Raw genomic sequence first — 17,481 nt, forward strand, 5'->3', positions numbered from 1 at the left:
ATTAACATGCCAATATTCAGTTATAGTCATAGAGCCACCTGCTGCCAACAGGAAATTATACATTGGACATCGTGACACACTCCTTACAACATATAAATGTGAAAAAGTGCTAAAAACTGGAACTGAGTGCCCCTGGCAGAGCAGCCAGAATGTGTATCCGGGTGCGAGGACCCTTTCATCGCTGCTTGCAGATTTAATAATAATAATAATAATAATAATAATAATAATAATAATAATAATTATTATTATTATTATTATTATTATCTCCCTAAAGTGACCAATAACAAGATCTGAATGGTAAGTTTTGAAATTTGGCACATTGATACTACAGGCCACAGGTAACTGGCCCACATGAGCCCATAGGTAGCGCTACAGGCCACGCCCAAATTTACATGATTTTCACTCTGTCCCATAAGTCCAAATTGTCTGAAAATTGGTATACATGCTTTATTTCCCATCAGGAACAAAAATTCATAAAGTCCACCATGATAGATTTTCCTGTACACTTTGTCCAAAACTACAAAAATCTTCTCCTTATGAACTGTAGGTCCGATTGACTGAACTGGTGTACTTGTGTGGGATACATGTCTTTCTATAGGGTGATAAGCAATAAGGAATCAAATAAAAAAATGACAAACTATTTACATGTTGGTGAATTGACATCTGCACATATCGTGTCCATAAATCAATGGAACATTAACCTTTTGTACTTGATCTGTGGCACACACAAAGAGGGCACTACAGTATCTTTGGTAGATAAACATAATGTAACTATCTTTATCATCCCCTAGATGGCACTGTTTGTCTTGGATCCAGCCAAAGCACACTTCATTTAGATTTGTTTGAGCAGCAGGAATAAATTCAAAATGTTCAAGTAGTGTTGTATCAGCATGAAGTAATTCTCCAAACCTCTCACTCCTTATTGTTTTTGACAATGATCATTTGTGGAAAACTACAAAAATGAACTTAAAATCTGCCATTGATCCAAATGCGTTGAAATGTTACATATGTGGGATACATTTCTCCACCATGTCAATTTTGAAATGGTCTGCAATCTTGAAGAGGAATCCGACCATTGCAGCTTGCAGCTACAAACACAATTTTAAATTTTTTTTAATCTCAGTAGCAGTATGGTATTCCTACTGTGTAGAAGTACAATATATCAAGTCCTCTCTTTCTTTTCTTGTCTCTTTAGCCAACTGTTGATGTGGAAGTCACACTTAGGGAAGTTAAGGTGGGCATCCTGACTGTGAGTGATGATACCAGACATGATGGTTTCGTCCCAGCTGATGTCCTGAATGTTGCTGTGATACTGGAAGGGGAGATGTTCCTAATGCTCTTGCTATACTGCTTGGACTACTCTATGTTCTGAACATTAACTATCCCAAAGAACTATGATATACCTTTTGAGGTACTTCAGAGAATTTTCATGAAAATTGGCGAGCTGCACAGCAAGAGTTCACAATCTAAAAAATAAATTAATGCAGTGATGTAAAAATGGTGCAATGCAACCTTATTGTTCAGGTTTTTTTTCACATGGAGCTTGGGGGGTCGAGCTTGAGTACATAGAATTGGAACTTTTTCACATTTGATATGGTTACATGGCTATTTCACCCAAAAATGAAAACTTGCTGATTTACTCATCTTCAGGTCATCCATGAATACTTTGATGCAGCTTTTATCTGCTGTTTGGACTGAAAGTTCTGGCACCCATTCATTTGCGTTTTATGGACCTATGTATGTGTTCCGATGAAGACAAATGCATACAAATCATGGATGACCTGGGGTAAATTATCAGTAAATTTTCGTTTTTGGGTGAACTAACACTTTAAATGGCTTCTGATCATAATTACACATAGGTTTGTGTGCTTTAGCAATATTTTATTGGTCAACTTGTGTACAAGGTTTATACTGCGTGTTTGTAGACAGTACATGTGCTGAGCCTTTGAAGTGTGATAATGCTGTGTCTTTTTTTTTGTTAATTTTATACTTTTATTCTCATTTTGGATACAATTTTATTTATTTACTAATATTTATGGTATAAATATTAAAAATATATTTATAGTACTAATATTGAGTATGTAGATCTAAAGGAACCCAAAAACAAGAAGGTTCTGGGTGTTTCTAGTTCAAGCTTTCAGGTTGAATACACAAGAATACATAAGAATACACAAGAGTGCATTCTGCATTTCACACTTTATCTGTTAAGTAGTGAGTAAATAAATACACAGTAAATGTAAAATGGGCTTCATTTTAAACCATGTCTGCACTGTTGTACCTTTTTCCCCCAGTGTTTACCTGGCTATCATTTGACACTCGTCTCTCTCACTTAGAATCCAGCAGTTCCTGCACATTCCCACATTATTTCAGTGATTGGCTCATTGCTTGCGAATCATCACTCTCATTTGCATAATGCTAAGACCATCATCGTGCTATGTTCATATCGCGCAGTCATGATCCTGACAACTTCCGTCCTCTTTCTTCCTCTCCATGGTAATTAGTGGTGTACTTCGCTTCATTGTGCTTTTGTTGCATTTATTGAGAACAGCCCGTCACTTGCACACTGCTCTTAAATAATTTTTCCAGTTCGCACGCAGCTATTATTAGGCGTAAATGCGAGTGAAATACTCGCACTGTAGAGCCCTGACCGGCAACAGTTCATTCCTCGTGCATGGAAGGGATGAGGTTCCACTGGTTGGTGCTTGGCTGATAACGTTCAGCCGTGTTAAGCCGATCTACGCCATCGAAACCTCCCATCGCGTAGGTCTATCCATCCAGTATGGCTACGTTCACAAAGCAGCGGCGAGACTTCATGGGCGCCACCTCGTTCCAGGTTCTGTTGAGAGGATTGAACTTGCACACCGTGTTCAAGGACTCCATGCCGTCGAAGACACTGATTCAATTCAATTCAATTTTATTTGTATAGCGCTTTTTACAATAGACATTGTCTCAAAGCAGCTTTACAGAAATATCAACATGGTATACAGGTATTAAAGGTGCGAATTTATCCCAACTGAGCAAGCCACTGAGTGGTGACGGTGGCAAGGAAAAACTCCCTAAGATGTTTTAAGAGGAAGAAACCTTGAGAGGAACCCGACTCAGAAGGGAACCCATCCTCATCTGGGTAACAACAGATAGTGTGAAAAAGTTCATTATGGATTTATATGAAGTCTGTATGGCGTTAAGAGCAGCCGTAGTCCCAGCAGTCTGGAATTAAAGAAGATTTGAGCTCCATCCAGAGGCAGAAAGGATCTGGATCTCTAGTATCTCCATAAATTCATGTGGGGCTCGGTGAAAGGAGAGAGGGAGAAAAAAGATAATTATGACTGCAAAGTAGTAGAACAGAATCTACCGATGACGTACACAAAACCGTAGAGGAACACTGTGCCGTGATAGGCTCGAGCTTTTTCTTCTCTGCTGTAGGTGCACATCCAGCTGTCCATCCTCGAGTTGTAGGTTTCTAAAACATTTGTAGGAGACAGTTTGCTGATGCCGCCGCCGGCGAACAAGATGGAATATGGGAGCGGCAGGCAGATCCGGGTATCCGGAGTTGTCCAACCTTGTTAATGGCCATCAAGGCACGGGTGATGATGGACTGACACTCCAAGGAGCTGCTGAAAAGCAGGGGTGTCTCGATATTTTCCAGGAAGTATTCCAGATCTATCAGAGCCAGCCGCACCTGATCACACAGCACAGAAAGTGGAATAGAGAAAAAAAGTGGACTGTTGTAGGATGACATGATTTTCCCTTGGTTCTCTCTGTTTTAGATCAAAACTTCTGCTGTATCCGGTCACAATGGCTCACATTGTGCGTTCTGATCTCGGCTCATGACCAAAGAAACTTTTTTACAATGTGCATAAACCCGGCTTAACCAAACTCGGACCTATCACAGAGTAATTAGAGCAGCAGAGAGGGTTACAACAGTTACAGTTAATTACAACAGTATGTTGAACTGATTAAGTTATTTTGAAGGTCACTGTGAAAGTTGAATAATGATAAAGCAAGTAGCAAAGAGCAGTCTGGTGCATACTATGGTGCGCACAGGTTGTTCATATGTTGTCCTAATATCATGTTTATGCATGTAAATTATGGAGAGGGATGCTTGTATCGATATGATGTGGGAGTAAAAGAATGTGCACTCCCAGAAAAAGGGAGGTTTTGTCTTAGGCAGTTAGAACAGTTAAAACTCAATTCGGAAGCAAAAGAGAGAGAGATTCCTAAAAGTAAAAAAAAAAGAAGCACAGTTTTTAGTAGACTGGAAGGCATTTGGTAAATGTCAGTGTGAGGTACATAAAAGAGAGAAAAATGTCAGGCAGGGCCCTCATCTGTTTCTCAGTGTGCTAAGTTACAGAAAGCTGATCCTGACCTGGACTCCGCCCCTCCACGGCAAACACAAGTAGCAGCAGAAGTGGGTCCCTCAGCACCATCATCAGATCCACATTTCTGTCCAGCCCTCACTGCGCTGGAAGCCCTACCTGATTCCTCTGAAAATGCAAAGCAGGACTTCTCACCACTTAGGACTCAGAAGCACATGCCCACACCTCCCTAAAGGCACAGGGACCTGTACATGAGATAATAACAGTCCCTATGGTGGACATGGCAGGGCCTGATGAGGTAGTGCTCGTCCACCGGCCCTGGGCAATGGCTGACTGAACCCAGGATGGCAATGTAGCCTACACAGGAGCGATTTCAGCTCTCCAACAACGACTAATTTAAGCCGAATGGACATGGAAAAAAAAATAAAAAAATAGCAATGTGCAAGTAGCAAGATTCAGAGGGGAAGATCCAGAAGAGGGGACATCAGACACCCAAACTGTGAGTTAGCTCATAAAGAGCAGGTATATACACATAGATGTACACTAGGGCTGCAACTAACGATTATTTTCATAATCGATTAGTTGGCCGGTTACTTTTTTTTCGATTAATCGGATGGGGCGGGGCAAACTTCCAGTACCCTTTTTTTTTCCATTTAAGTGTTACAAATATTAACTTAAGACTAAAACTTTACACAACTATTTGTACAATTGTACAACTCTGAAAAGAATCTAATACACAGACCAGAATATATATTATTCAATTTTAACTGTAGTTTAATTCCATGCTTTTTATTTTATGTATGTATGTATGCGTGCATGCATGCCCTGATTGGTAGAACCGGTCATTCCCCAGGGATTGATTCAAATACCAGATTCAATTACATTTCATTGTTAGTGTGACATTTAATTTGACTCTGAATTATCTTTTGTGTATTTTATCCATCAGTGTGACACTTGAACTTGTCTACCACTGGTTTTTGCAAATTATCATTTCATTTGTAAATAAATTTTGGGAGAGTGTAGCAATCACAGGGACCCAAGCACTGATGGTAAATAAAAATGTCATGTTGTACAAGTTCTGGTCTCTACTCTACAGCAAAATTAATGGTTAGTCACTCCTTTAAAGGACCGGGAATTTACAGGATAGGCACTTGAATTTACTCACAAAAGTCATGTTTTCCAGTTTACAGTTTGTCTTGTCTTACCTCTCTTGCTTCCTCAGTCACGGTGTACCTGTCTTGAGGCACAGAAGCTCCAGTACAAGTTTCGTTCTCTACACTACAGCCAGACTAAAGGTTAGTCACTCCGTTAAAGGACAGGGATGTTCCAGGGGGACATAAGAAAATAAGAGAAAAAAAAACCCTATCACCCAAGGTGCGCCGGGGCAGAGATTTAGATGCAAACCCCCGGTATAGCCTAGGCTATAGGCCTGCTGGGTGATAGGTGGGACTGGGTGATAGGTGGGAAACACGAACGTGGGACTATGTCCCATGTCCCAGGTCGCGAGTCATAGCAGGGTCTGAACCCTGCTATAACAGAGAAGGGTGGGCCCCCCTGGGATAACTAGAAACCTGTGACTTATGTTCTAAGTCCCACAGCGCTAGTTATACCATGGGCTGTGTATTTCATTTTTATTCCGTGGGCTGTTGTGTTGTACATGGGAGTGGTTTATTTATTTATTCTTTTATTTATTAATTTATTGTCTGTTTCTTCCTGGTGAAGCAGCACAAATCTGATTTCGGTCACACTAAGCTGGCTTTCAACAAAAGTGAGCTGAAGTGCCTGAAATGCTTCTAACACTGCAGGAAGCACATGCCAGGCTATGGGGCTTCTGTCAGGTGGTTCTTCTTCTTGAGCACAGGCTCACAGACCAAGATGTCTTTGCATGTCAAGAATGCCTTGTGGACACTCGTGGGGAAGGACAACAACGTCTCTGACATCAGGACAGCTCTAGCAACCTACGCAAGCTAACATATGTAAAAAAAAATTAAAAATGTAAATGACTAAACGAACGAATTAATTTCAATATTTTAAACATTAAAGTGATAGACAAATGTCTTCTTTCTTCAGAGTGAGAGGAATCTCAACAGCGCGCTCTCATCACGAAAATAATGTGCCACAGCAAGGGGACATCAGACCGCTTCTACGTCGCGGAGCTGTCGGTCGGTGAGGTGCACTCTGCCCAGTCCCCGCTTGAGGACGCTTTGGGCATCAGTGTCACGTCTATTGAACAACCCGGTGGCCCGGGAGGCAAGGAAAGGCCAATAGTTTTTGGTTAATATCCTGGTATTTGTGTAAAAAGTGTATAATTAACCCTCTTACCCCTAAGTTCCCACAGTATTATGTCCCATAACCCTATATTCCCCAGAGAAACAGCACGCCAACCCTGAGTTCCTGGGCCAAAATCAACATTTTAATTTTAACATTTTTAGGCCTTGAAACAACTTATAATGTATTTGTGTAATATTACTTTGAAAATGAAGCAGTTCAGTGTTTTTACTAAACTTAGAGCACAATTCTTAACTAGAGAAATTACGAAAAAAATGCTCTCTAAAATCCTTCTACTCATTTAGAAGTACCATACGAGCATCAGCGTGGTCAATGCCTTTATAAATACTAAATAAATAAATGCATTTTAGTGCCAAAAGTCAAGTTTCTGGTGATAATCAGACCAGCAGGTAGTGTTTTCCCGAATGCACAGAAATGGTCCCGTTACGACTCCAGACCCCTGCAGTGTCAGTCGCACTGGTTCATGCTGAAGATGAAGATGGATCAGGGTCTGAATCAGGAGAGTTTGCGTCTCTATCGGTTTCGGTTTCAACATCGCCTGAACTTTCACTGCTGTCACTATCTAGAATCCTCGCTCTCGCCTGTGTAACTGTGTATGTTTTTTTGTTTTTTTTTACTGTTTTAGATGTACCTGTGTTCACTGTAGGTGTAATTTTAGCTGGAACACGATTAGCTTGTCGCTTTGGCATTTTTAGTTCACTTCTAGTAGTACACTAATATTCACGCTTGGATCTTCATCATAATGCCGGCGTAAAAACGAAATCACGTCGTGACGTCATCAACCTTCCGGGTCAAAAAATAATAATTAAATAAGTAAGGAATCATAGCAGAGTAATGCCGGTACACCGGCCTTACGGGGATAACGTTTACACTGTAAATCCTCTATATCGGCCTTACGGGGATTTGGCATAGACGACCAAGCCGGTCTATCATCCTTACAGGAATAGATCAAAGACAGGCAAGCCGGTTTTTCGGCCACACGGGGTAAGATGGTTAAATAAAAATCCTCATGTTTGAATGAAAATCTCGCTGCTTGTGTTACTCGACCTTAGTGCAGCTTGATACTTTTGATACTATAGATCATACTATTCTCCTTGATAGATTAGAGAATGTTATTGACATTAAGGGAAAATTCCTCTCCTGTCTCAGGTCTTATCTGACTGATCGTTATCAGTTCGTAGATGTAAATGGAGACTTCTCCACGCATACTGAGGTTACCTTTGGAGTTCCACAGGGTTCTGTTTGTAGCCCCACTGCTTTTTAGTTTATATATTCTACCTCTAGGTCTAATTATTCGCAAACATGGAATTAGCTTCCACTGTTATGCTGATGATACACAGTTGTATGTTTCAGCGAAGCCAGAGGACAGACAGAAGCTTAGTAAAGTTGAGGATTGTGTAAAGGACATTAGACGTTGGATGTTAACTAACTTCCTTTTACTTAATTCTGATAAAACAGAAATACTTTTATTAGGATCACGTGTAGCTAGAAGTAATCTTTCTGATCACATGGTTACTCTGGATGGTCTTTCTGTTTCATCATGTGCAGCAGTTAAAGACCTTGGAGTGATTATTGACTCCAGCCTATCATTTGACGCTCATGTAGATAATATTACTAGGATAGCCTTCTTTCATCTCAGAAATATTTCTAAAATAAGAAACATATTGTCACTACATGATGCGGAAATACTAGTTCATGCATTCGTCACGTCTAGATTAGATTACTGTAATGCATTACTGTCTGGATGTTCCAGTAGGAATATAAATAAGCTCCAGTTAGTCCAGAATGCAGCTACTAGAGTCCTAACTAGAACCAGAAGATACGACACATCACCCCGATCTTATCCACACTGCATTGGCTCCCAGTGAAATCTCGCATTAATTATAAAATACTATTATTAACCTATAAAGCACTAAACGGTCTCGCGCCACAATATGTAAGCGACCTTTTGGTTTTATATGATCCGCCACGCCTACTTAGGTCAAAAGATGCAGGCTATTTGACGGTACCTCGAATAGTGAAGGCTACAGCAGGGGGAAGAGCTATCTAAGTACGAGCATAACTGCTTTGCTACAACCTTTTCTCAAATCTTAGAGATGAAGGGGAGATTTGATATTGGTCTATAGCTGGACAATTGAGACGGGTCAAGATCAGGTTTTTTAATCAAGGGTTTAATAACTGCTAATTTAAGTGATTTAGGTACAGAGCCAGTGCTCAGGTAAGAATTGATTATATTTAAAAGTGGTTCAATTACTCCTGGACCAATTTGCTTAAACAAACATGTAGGTACGGGATCTAGTATGCAAGTTGATGAATTGGCTGAAGAGATTAATGTAGCTAGTTCGGTCTCTCTAAGCGGAGCAAAACACTCTAAACATTGATCTGATATTGCTACATTGTCATGTAATGGGTTTGTTACAGTACTGTCCGGTTTTAATTTAATGGCCTGTATTTCACGTCTAATATTTTCAACCTTATCAATGAAAAATTTCATGAAATCTTCACTGCTATGTAATGATTGAGTGTTTCTCTCTGTAGTGGTTTTATTCCTAGTTAATTTTGCTACTGTGTTGAAAAGGAATCTAGAATTGTTTTTGTTGTCTCCTATTAAGGTGGAGAGACTTTTCTAGCATCGCTAAGAGATTTTCTATAGTTCAGTAGGTTCTCCTTCTATGCTGTTTGAAATATCACCAGTTTGGTTTGACGCCGTTTACGTTCTAATTGTCGAGTGGTCTGTTTTAAGGTTCGCGTTTGATCGTTATACCAGGGTGCTAATTTTTTTTCTCTAATTATTTTCCTTTTGAGTGGAGCCACTCTATCTAGTGTGTAGCGGAGTGTTGACTCCAAGCTTTCAGTCGCCTGATCGAGTTCTGTGTGATCTGACGGTGATCCAAATCTAATTGATGTTTTTGCGAGGTTGTTTATGAAGCTCGGTGCAGTAACTGATGTGTAGGTACGTTTTACGCGGTAGTGAGGCGAGGTGGAAATATTATGATCAATACGTAATATGAATGAGATAAGATAATGGTCTGAGACAACTTCAGACTGCGGAAAAATGATAATATTTTCTATACTTAGTCCGTATGTTAGTATGAGGTCAAGAGTGTGACCACCATTATGAGTAGGCCCGATTACATTCTGATTAATCCCTACTGAATCTGAGATGGACACAACCGCTATTCTTAGAGGGTCTTCCAGGTTATCAAAATGAATATTAAAGTCTCAGACGATTAATGCTTTATCTACAGACACAACCAGGTTTGAGACAAAGTCTGCAAATTCACTAAGAAATTCAATATATGGCCCTGGGGGTCTGTAAATAATAATTAGAGGAATTGACTTATTTTTTATGGCTACATAAGTTATACTGGTATAAAGAATTTCAAAAGAATTAAATTTATGCTTAGGTTTTTTGTGTGACGACTAGATTTTTACTATGGATGAGACCAACACCTCCTCCTCTACCAGTTGAACGAGGCTGATGTACATAACTGTATCCAGGAGGACTGGCTTCATTTAATGCTACGTACTCATTTGGTTTAATCCAAGTTTCCATTAAACACATTAAATTACATTCCTGATCAGTAATGATGTCGTTAACAATAAGAGCCTTAGACGCAAGAGATCTAATGTTTAATAGTCCTAGCCTCAGATCAAAAGTGCTGGCTGTGCATTCTATATGATTTAATTTTATGTTAATTAGGTTACGAAGATAGACTTTCCGAGATTTTCTATATATTTGTATAGCTCGGGGAACAGACACAGTCTCTAATAGTATGTATTACCTTTGCCAGATTTTTAATTGAACATTGATTATACTGAATGTCGTTATTGTTGGAAGATGTGCTTACGGTAGACAGTCACTTGGAGTGTAGCGCCTTGGAAATGTTGTCTGAAAGCAGTTCCGCTCCAAGGCTGCTGGTGTGCAGGCCAACAGGATGAAACAACCTAGGACGCTCCCAGAACAGATTCCAGTTATTGACAAACACCAGATTCTGCTCATTACACCAAGAGACTAACCAATCATTTAATGATAGAAGTCTACTGAACTTTTCTGCTCCACGTCTGTATGAGGGAAGAGGTCCAGAGACGATGATCTTCGCGGTGGGTGATCTGCCTCGTACCGTCTCGATCAGGCTGGAGAAGTCCCTCTTCAGAACCTCCGTCTGATGTCGTTCGTCCCCGCGTGCAGCACAACCGCTCCAATGCGCTCGTCCTTCTTCAGGATCCCGGATACCTGCGCAGCGACATCAAGGACACAAGCACCAGAAAAACAGTGTGTGCGCACCTTACCTTTAGATTAGGCTACACGGACGTTGTGCAATGGAGTCCCCGACGATCACAGCGTTGGGTCTGGTCTGGCGGAGAGGGGCGAAGCGGTTCCTGGTTGGAATCTCGAACACAGGAAGTGGAGATGGTCCAGCCCGCGCCTTCCGCCACTGGTTCACCCAAGGCCCGAGGTGTGTTGGCGCCGGCGTGACGGAGACCAAGGCTGGGAAAGTCCTAGGTGCACGGTCCCTGCACAGAGAAACACACGGCATAGAGGGGCTGGGAGTGGAAATACCATGCTGTGTGCTTACCTTGGATATGTGGGCAGAGGCACAAGATGTTTCCAGCACAGTTTGTCGCTCCAACAGCTGGGCCTGCTTGTCGAGTAGGCCGCGGATCTGCTTCTCCACATCCTCCAGTTCCAGCCGCACCATGTGAAGCCGCACCATTTTTTAAACAGAACAGCAGTAAGTGAGAAATGTGAAACGTAAACAAGGCTAGCAGTAGGTGATGCTAGCGGGCTACAGGCTACAAGCTAGTCGCAGATGCTTGTAAAAAAAAAACAGATCAAATTTAGCGACAGCGCAACATTACGATTGTTTTATCTAAAGTAGTGTCAGTTATATTTGTATAACGTAAGGTAGATAATTTTAAAGTATAGATATAGCGTTAGCTCGAAGGGTGCTGCTTCCTCAGTTACACTTCAGGTTGCCAGATTGACCATGATGATAAACTAATCTCAGAAGAAGAGTCTCTACTGTTGAGAACGGATCTGTTAACTTTCATCAACTTTTCCAGTGTTGACTGGTTTGGAGAAGGTTTAATGAAAGATTTTGTGACCTGTCTGAACACACTTGGTGGATAACGATTAGGCGGTGTTGTGGCCACCAGAATTTCTGAATGATGTAGAGCTTGTAACAATTTGAAATATTTTGTCAATGTTAAATCTACAGCAGTTTTTCATTTGAGACACCTTGAATTTGGTTTTCACTTACATTTGCAGGTTCCCTTATCAGTCTAGAGTCAGCCAAGACTTATAATCTGTTGTGCATAATGCATAATGTAGTGTAGTGCATGTTATTGTAATAATATTTATTTAAATACTATGTGTAATGCATTACAGAGGCTTTATAACATGCTTCGAATGCGTTTATCGCTCGTTATAGACGTGTGAAAGAGTGAAGTCTTAAAGATACGTTCGTGTGTGACCTTTCCATCAGGAACCCGTTTAATGTAAAAAAAAAATAATAAAAATCTTCTTGGAAATGACATACTTGTGCTTGTTTGTGATGGTTTTAGGACCGGTGCTATCTGTGTCTAATGGGTAACACCTCGAATAACGTGTGTAGAAGGTGTGAGCTTGATCCTTTCACATTTAGCCAGACAGAGCGTCTTGTTGTCCAACACGGCGGTAATTTTCTCAATCCACAGGCACATCCACAGGTATGTCACTCACCACCCACTTGTGCGTGTCGACGATGTCACTGCCGAGGGACAGTTTGATGGCACTCCACTCCAGTGTGAGAGGGTCGTCTTCACCATACAGCTCATCCATGCTCACTGACTGTGGGTTGAGCACGTCGGTCTCGATGGGCTTGTAGAAGGGATTCACCTCGCAGCCCTCTGTCTCGTGGAGAGTGCGCAGTGAGTCAGCGAGGGCACGGTACGCTGTGGTCTAACCGCCTCTTGTAGGGCCCACCAGCAAGACGCCCGGGTGCACCAGCTTGGTCTCGTACAGCTGGATCACCTTGGTGGTCATGCTGGAGAAGAGCTGCAGGGAGCGGGCGCATAGAGCTGCCTCGATGTTCGACTGAAGCACGCCGTAGTCATGCACGGGGACGCCCACACCAGGAAAGAGGTCCGACAGAATACCGCTAAACGCACACAAGAAGGATTGGATTGACTCGATTGACACTAGGTTCAAGATTTTCAGATTATGGATGTTCAGCTGTTCCAGGATTCTTTACTTTTCATCTGGTATAACATTACAAGGTGCTAATGTTATATACTTTAAATGCTTAAAAAAAGTTATAAAGTTATATAATTACAGCTTTTTAGTTGCAAAGAATTTGCAAATGTCAGTTAATTGTACAGTCAAACCTTGGATTGTGAGCATAATTCGTTCCTCGTAATCCAAAGCACTCGTAGCGAATTTCCCCATAAGAAATAATGGAAACTCAGATAATTTGTTCCAAAAGCCAAAAATATTCATATACATAATAATGATTAACACAAAATACCATTTTATATTTTTATTATTTAAATTTAATATAAAGTAATCACATTTATTCATTATTGTGTAGGGGGACTTTCACTGTTACTAATGGAATCACTGCTGTCTGTTGTCCCGCCAGAATCTTTTTCTTTTTGTACGACGTTAACAAGGAACCTATCCAGTGACACTTGCTTTTGCCTCCTTTTAAGGATTTCGCGGAAATGTGACATTACATTGTCGTTAAACAGATTCATCGCTCGCACTGCTACAGTCTTACTCGGGTGGTGCTTTTCTACAAAATTTTGCGCTGTTTCCCACATTTTACACACCTCCCTAATCTCATTTGAAGTGAGGGATTTCTCCGTCTTTTTCTCCTCCTCCTTCTCAGACAAGACCTCCCCCATAACCTCTTGCTGTTGCTCGTGATGCAGATCCATCAGTTCGTCTGTGGTCAGCTCCTGGCCATGTTCCTCAACCAGTTCTTGAATGTCGTCTTCATTCATGTCCAGTCCCATGGTCTTTCCCAAGGACACAATTTCATCGACAACTGACTACTCGCAACTCAGCTACTCGCATACCTTGTTTGTGCTTCTCGATCATTTCCTTCTTAACTTCCACCGTAATCATCTCCTTTTTCTTATCGCTTTCCTTTTCAATTTTTTTCTTCATGGGGCCATTGTCGCAGTACAGTTACTACAGTTACAACACTATAGTAAACAGTATACGCTCATACAGATGTTGACTATAAAAGTCAATGAGGCACGCTGACTGAGACCGAGCATGTGAGAGAAGAACCATCAGCTCAGTAGTGATCACGTGACGCTCGACAGTCAAAGCGGTGTATACGTACTACAGGTACTCGTATTGCAAGACCTCGCTCGTATATCAAGTCTTTCAAAACACTCGCAAACCAAGTTACTCGCAATCCAAGGTTTTACTGTATTTCCTAATTTGTCCTGGAATTTCCTCCTAGTGCCTGATTCCACTGATCCTGTGATAATGACCTTTGATACTCCATATGTAAGCTTTGGCGTTCTTTACTATTTATCAATTTATTTTATTTTAAGTTCTGTGTCATCCTTGAGTAACTTGGGCAGGTTGGAGTATCGTAGCGCTCTAATCAACACCACGTTCTCACTCAGGTGTGGGTTCTCTCGCTTCAGAGACCTGGAAAACACACACACACACACACGCTCGATTTATTCCAGCAAGACATCTGTTACATTTATAGATAGTTTTAATTAACAATTTAGAAAAAACAACAAATTAATCTAATCTAATCTAATATGTTCACCCTGTTCGTAGACGGACATACCCGGCCATGGCGATAACAGAGTTGACGGCTCTCATGCTGAAGTCGTAGTGGTCCTGCCGGGAAAGCTGCTTGCTGCACAGCTTATACAGCTGAATCATCTTCCTCGCCAGAGTCTCACTGGACTTGAAGCCATCAGCTCACAAGTCCACCTACAGCAAAAGAGACAACGTGAACAAGCGGGTTCAACGTGGAAACAGTTCTGTAATATGCCAGAATACATCCGTTATTGCGTTCATTAAATAACATAATGAATGACGGCACCCGAGCACACCTCTGCGATGACGACGTGGTCGGGCACAATCATGGAGACGGATCTGAAGCGGCCTCCAGGTTGTCCCGGAGCTCGGTCCTGCCTGCGTAGCCTGGGTTCATCGTGATTAAGGAAGCTTCCTACAAATGGAAGCAGGGGAAATGATAACGATTCAAACCCTTGCTAATAATCTGAAATCGATTGCAACACTGAATGAGTCTGTTCCAAGAATCGATTCAGCACAAATCTCGAATTAAAGGTTAGGGGAACAACCCACAGTATTAAGTACATAGGATCATTATCATGATTAACAGGGCGATTCCTAATACCTGGTGTCAATTTGTAGATACCAGGTAATGGGAATAGAGTCGATTCAAAGGAATCAAGCTTTGAAGTCGACTCTGTATTCATTGTGAATATGGAGTCAACTCCAAAGCTTGATTGTGGGGGAAGCATGACTGAAGAACCTTGATTTCTCAGTTTGGGAACAATCCCAAAGAAATAGTCGGGAGACGCAGAGCGTTTGGCATCGTTGTGACAAACGCTGATTCTCACAGCTATTTTTTTTAGTTTTTAATTACTCAACAACTAAGACACAAACCCCTCATTTATTCCTTCACTTTCATCTTTCACTACTTTTTTTTATTTTACATTTTATTCTGATTCTTTCCCCCTGAATGTCTGGCTAGAACTTTCTGGAACTGGGAGCTAATGCTAAATTTAATGTTCTGTTAGAAAAGACAGCTTGATGTGTGATTTCATTAAATTCATTCAATTTAAATATCTTGTCTTTCTAAGAAAAACTGCTGATTAAGCAATGCACTATACCATATTCATGAGAAAGTAGAATTTTGTATTTGTTATTTGACGTTTGTGTAAATTCAATACGTCGTTTTCAGCTAGTGATTAAAGAACCGGTTCATGAGTCATCTTTGTCAGATATGCTGGTGGCGCTTTCTGATTTTAGTCACTTAACCATTCAAAAGAGTTATTTGTGTGTGGAACAGTGTTGCATTGCACCCACGAATACCTGCAACCTGGAATGGAAAATAAGCTTTATTTTGTTCCAACACTTTTTTGATGTTGTTGTTGTTGCTGTTATTGTTGCTCCAAAACTGAAAAGTGTTACAATGGAAGCAGAAGTAAGTGTAGCTTCTTAAATTGTGTAGTATAACGTAGTGTTTTTCAATCTTTTTTGAGCCATGGCACATTTTTTACATTGGAAAAATCTTGTGGCACACCACCGACCAAAAATGTTACAGAATGGCACTCTGTAGCCTAATACAGTATATGTAATTGCAATATAGTTTCTCAATTTATTTATACTCACTCACAGTGAAACCTGGGCCTGTTTAGATGAACACAAAGCCGATATCCTGGCAGGAATTGAAGAAAGGCATACATAAAGCTCTTCTTCACCAGCTTTCAGTCTCTCTCTGTTTTTAGTTTTTATAGCAGTTATTCTTGAAAAGCTCAGCTCACACAGATATGTTGTGGAAAATGGGAGCAATGTCAAAACTTTGTTGGCCAGAATGGGGAATTCCTTGGCAGCAGTCAACCAAAAACTGTCCAAAGGAAGTTCAGCAAATCTTAGCTTTAAACCACGATCTTGTTTCAGTTCAGTTAGTTCCTCCTGCTCCTGTAAAGTCATGTCCTTTCCAACAGCAGTCAAGGCATTCAGTGGAGGCTGAAGAGAAATAAAATGACAACTTCTCCTCAAGAGTTTTCAGATGTTTACCTATTACCTCGCACAGTGCAGCAGGGTGATCTTGCCGTTCCTCTGTGAGTGGGAACATCTCAGGGTTGGCACTTTGCACATGTTGTTGCCAGAGGTGCACCTTTAAATGGAATCCATTTATTTTATCTCATTTCGGCCTTGCATCCGTGTGTTCGGTTCATTCAGATGATGAAATATATCTGCCAGGTATGCCAGCTTTGCACACCACTCATCACTTGCAAACAGATTTGAGTAATCAGACCTCTCATTTGTCAGAAACACTTTAAGTTCCTCCCGCAGCTCATACACACGGGCCAGCATCTTGTCACGCTACAACCATCGGACCTCCGTATGGAGCAATAAGGCTTTATGCTCCGCTCACATTTCCTCACGCAAAGATGCAAATATACCTTTTCAAAGGTCGTGTCTTTACAAAGTTTCCTATGTGCACAACATCCACCACAGGAACTAGTTCTGCTGGTAAAGTCTTTGCAACGAAGGCCTCACGGTGCAGAAAACAGTGTGTAACACTAAGATCTGGGTTTCTTTCCTTCACTCTGCTAACGAAGCCTTAGGTGTGCCCGACCATGGCTGCAGCTCATCAGTGCAAATACTTGTGCAATTTTCCCACGTAAGTCCTCCCTGGTCAAGATTTTCAGATGTGACCCGAAAAATTTCCTCTCCTGTTGTTTTTTCTGGCAGTGCCTTACAAAATAGGAAGTTTTCTCTAATGCCATCTCCATCCACAAAACGCACATTGGCCAAGAGCTGAGAATATCCGTAGACTCATCAGGTTGCAATGCAAATTTACTACTGATGCATATCTTTTCCAAAACATGACTTTCGATGTCTGTAGACATGTCATCAGTACGTCTGGCGATTGTGTTATCTGAGAGCGGGAGTTTAGATATGTCTTTAACTGTGTCAGGGCCGAGCATCTCGTTGACAGTGTCTTTGCAGGCAGGTAGTATTAACATCTCTGCCACAGTGTGGGACTTTTTTCATTTAGCTACAAGTTCAGCAACTAGTTTTGAGGGCTTTCTAATTTACCTTTGTGATTTTTCTCATTAATGTTGCCTGTTTCTGTGTTTTCACGCAGGCAAACAAAAT

At 41.1% G+C, this 17,481-nt stretch overlaps 2 long non-coding RNA genes across 2 annotated transcripts; one reads left to right on the forward strand and one right to left on the reverse strand.

Annotated features, from left to right (window-relative positions):
- The first annotated feature begins 274 nt into the window (after positions 1-274).
- On the forward strand, positions 275-8,806 carry LOC128629717 (uncharacterized). The gene is made up of 3 exons (XR_008394096.1): positions 275-4,815; positions 5,539-6,292; positions 6,387-8,806. It is a non-coding gene; the product is annotated as an uncharacterized LOC128629717 (long non-coding RNA).
- On the reverse strand, positions 4,365-16,077 carry LOC128629713 (uncharacterized). The gene is made up of 5 exons (XR_008394092.1): positions 15,989-16,077; positions 14,676-14,794; positions 14,405-14,553; positions 10,457-14,256; positions 4,365-4,484 (listed from the first exon to the last, which is right to left on the reverse strand). It is a non-coding gene; the product is annotated as an uncharacterized LOC128629713 (long non-coding RNA).
- Between the last annotated feature and the right edge of the window lie 1,404 nt (positions 16,078-17,481).

This window comes from Ictalurus punctatus, unplaced genomic scaffold, assembly GCF_001660625.3.
Source record: "Ictalurus punctatus breed USDA103 unplaced genomic scaffold, Coco_2.0 Super-Scaffold_100, whole genome shotgun sequence".
In the NCBI taxonomy this organism is placed as follows: Eukaryota; Metazoa; Chordata; class Actinopteri; order Siluriformes; family Ictaluridae; genus Ictalurus; species Ictalurus punctatus.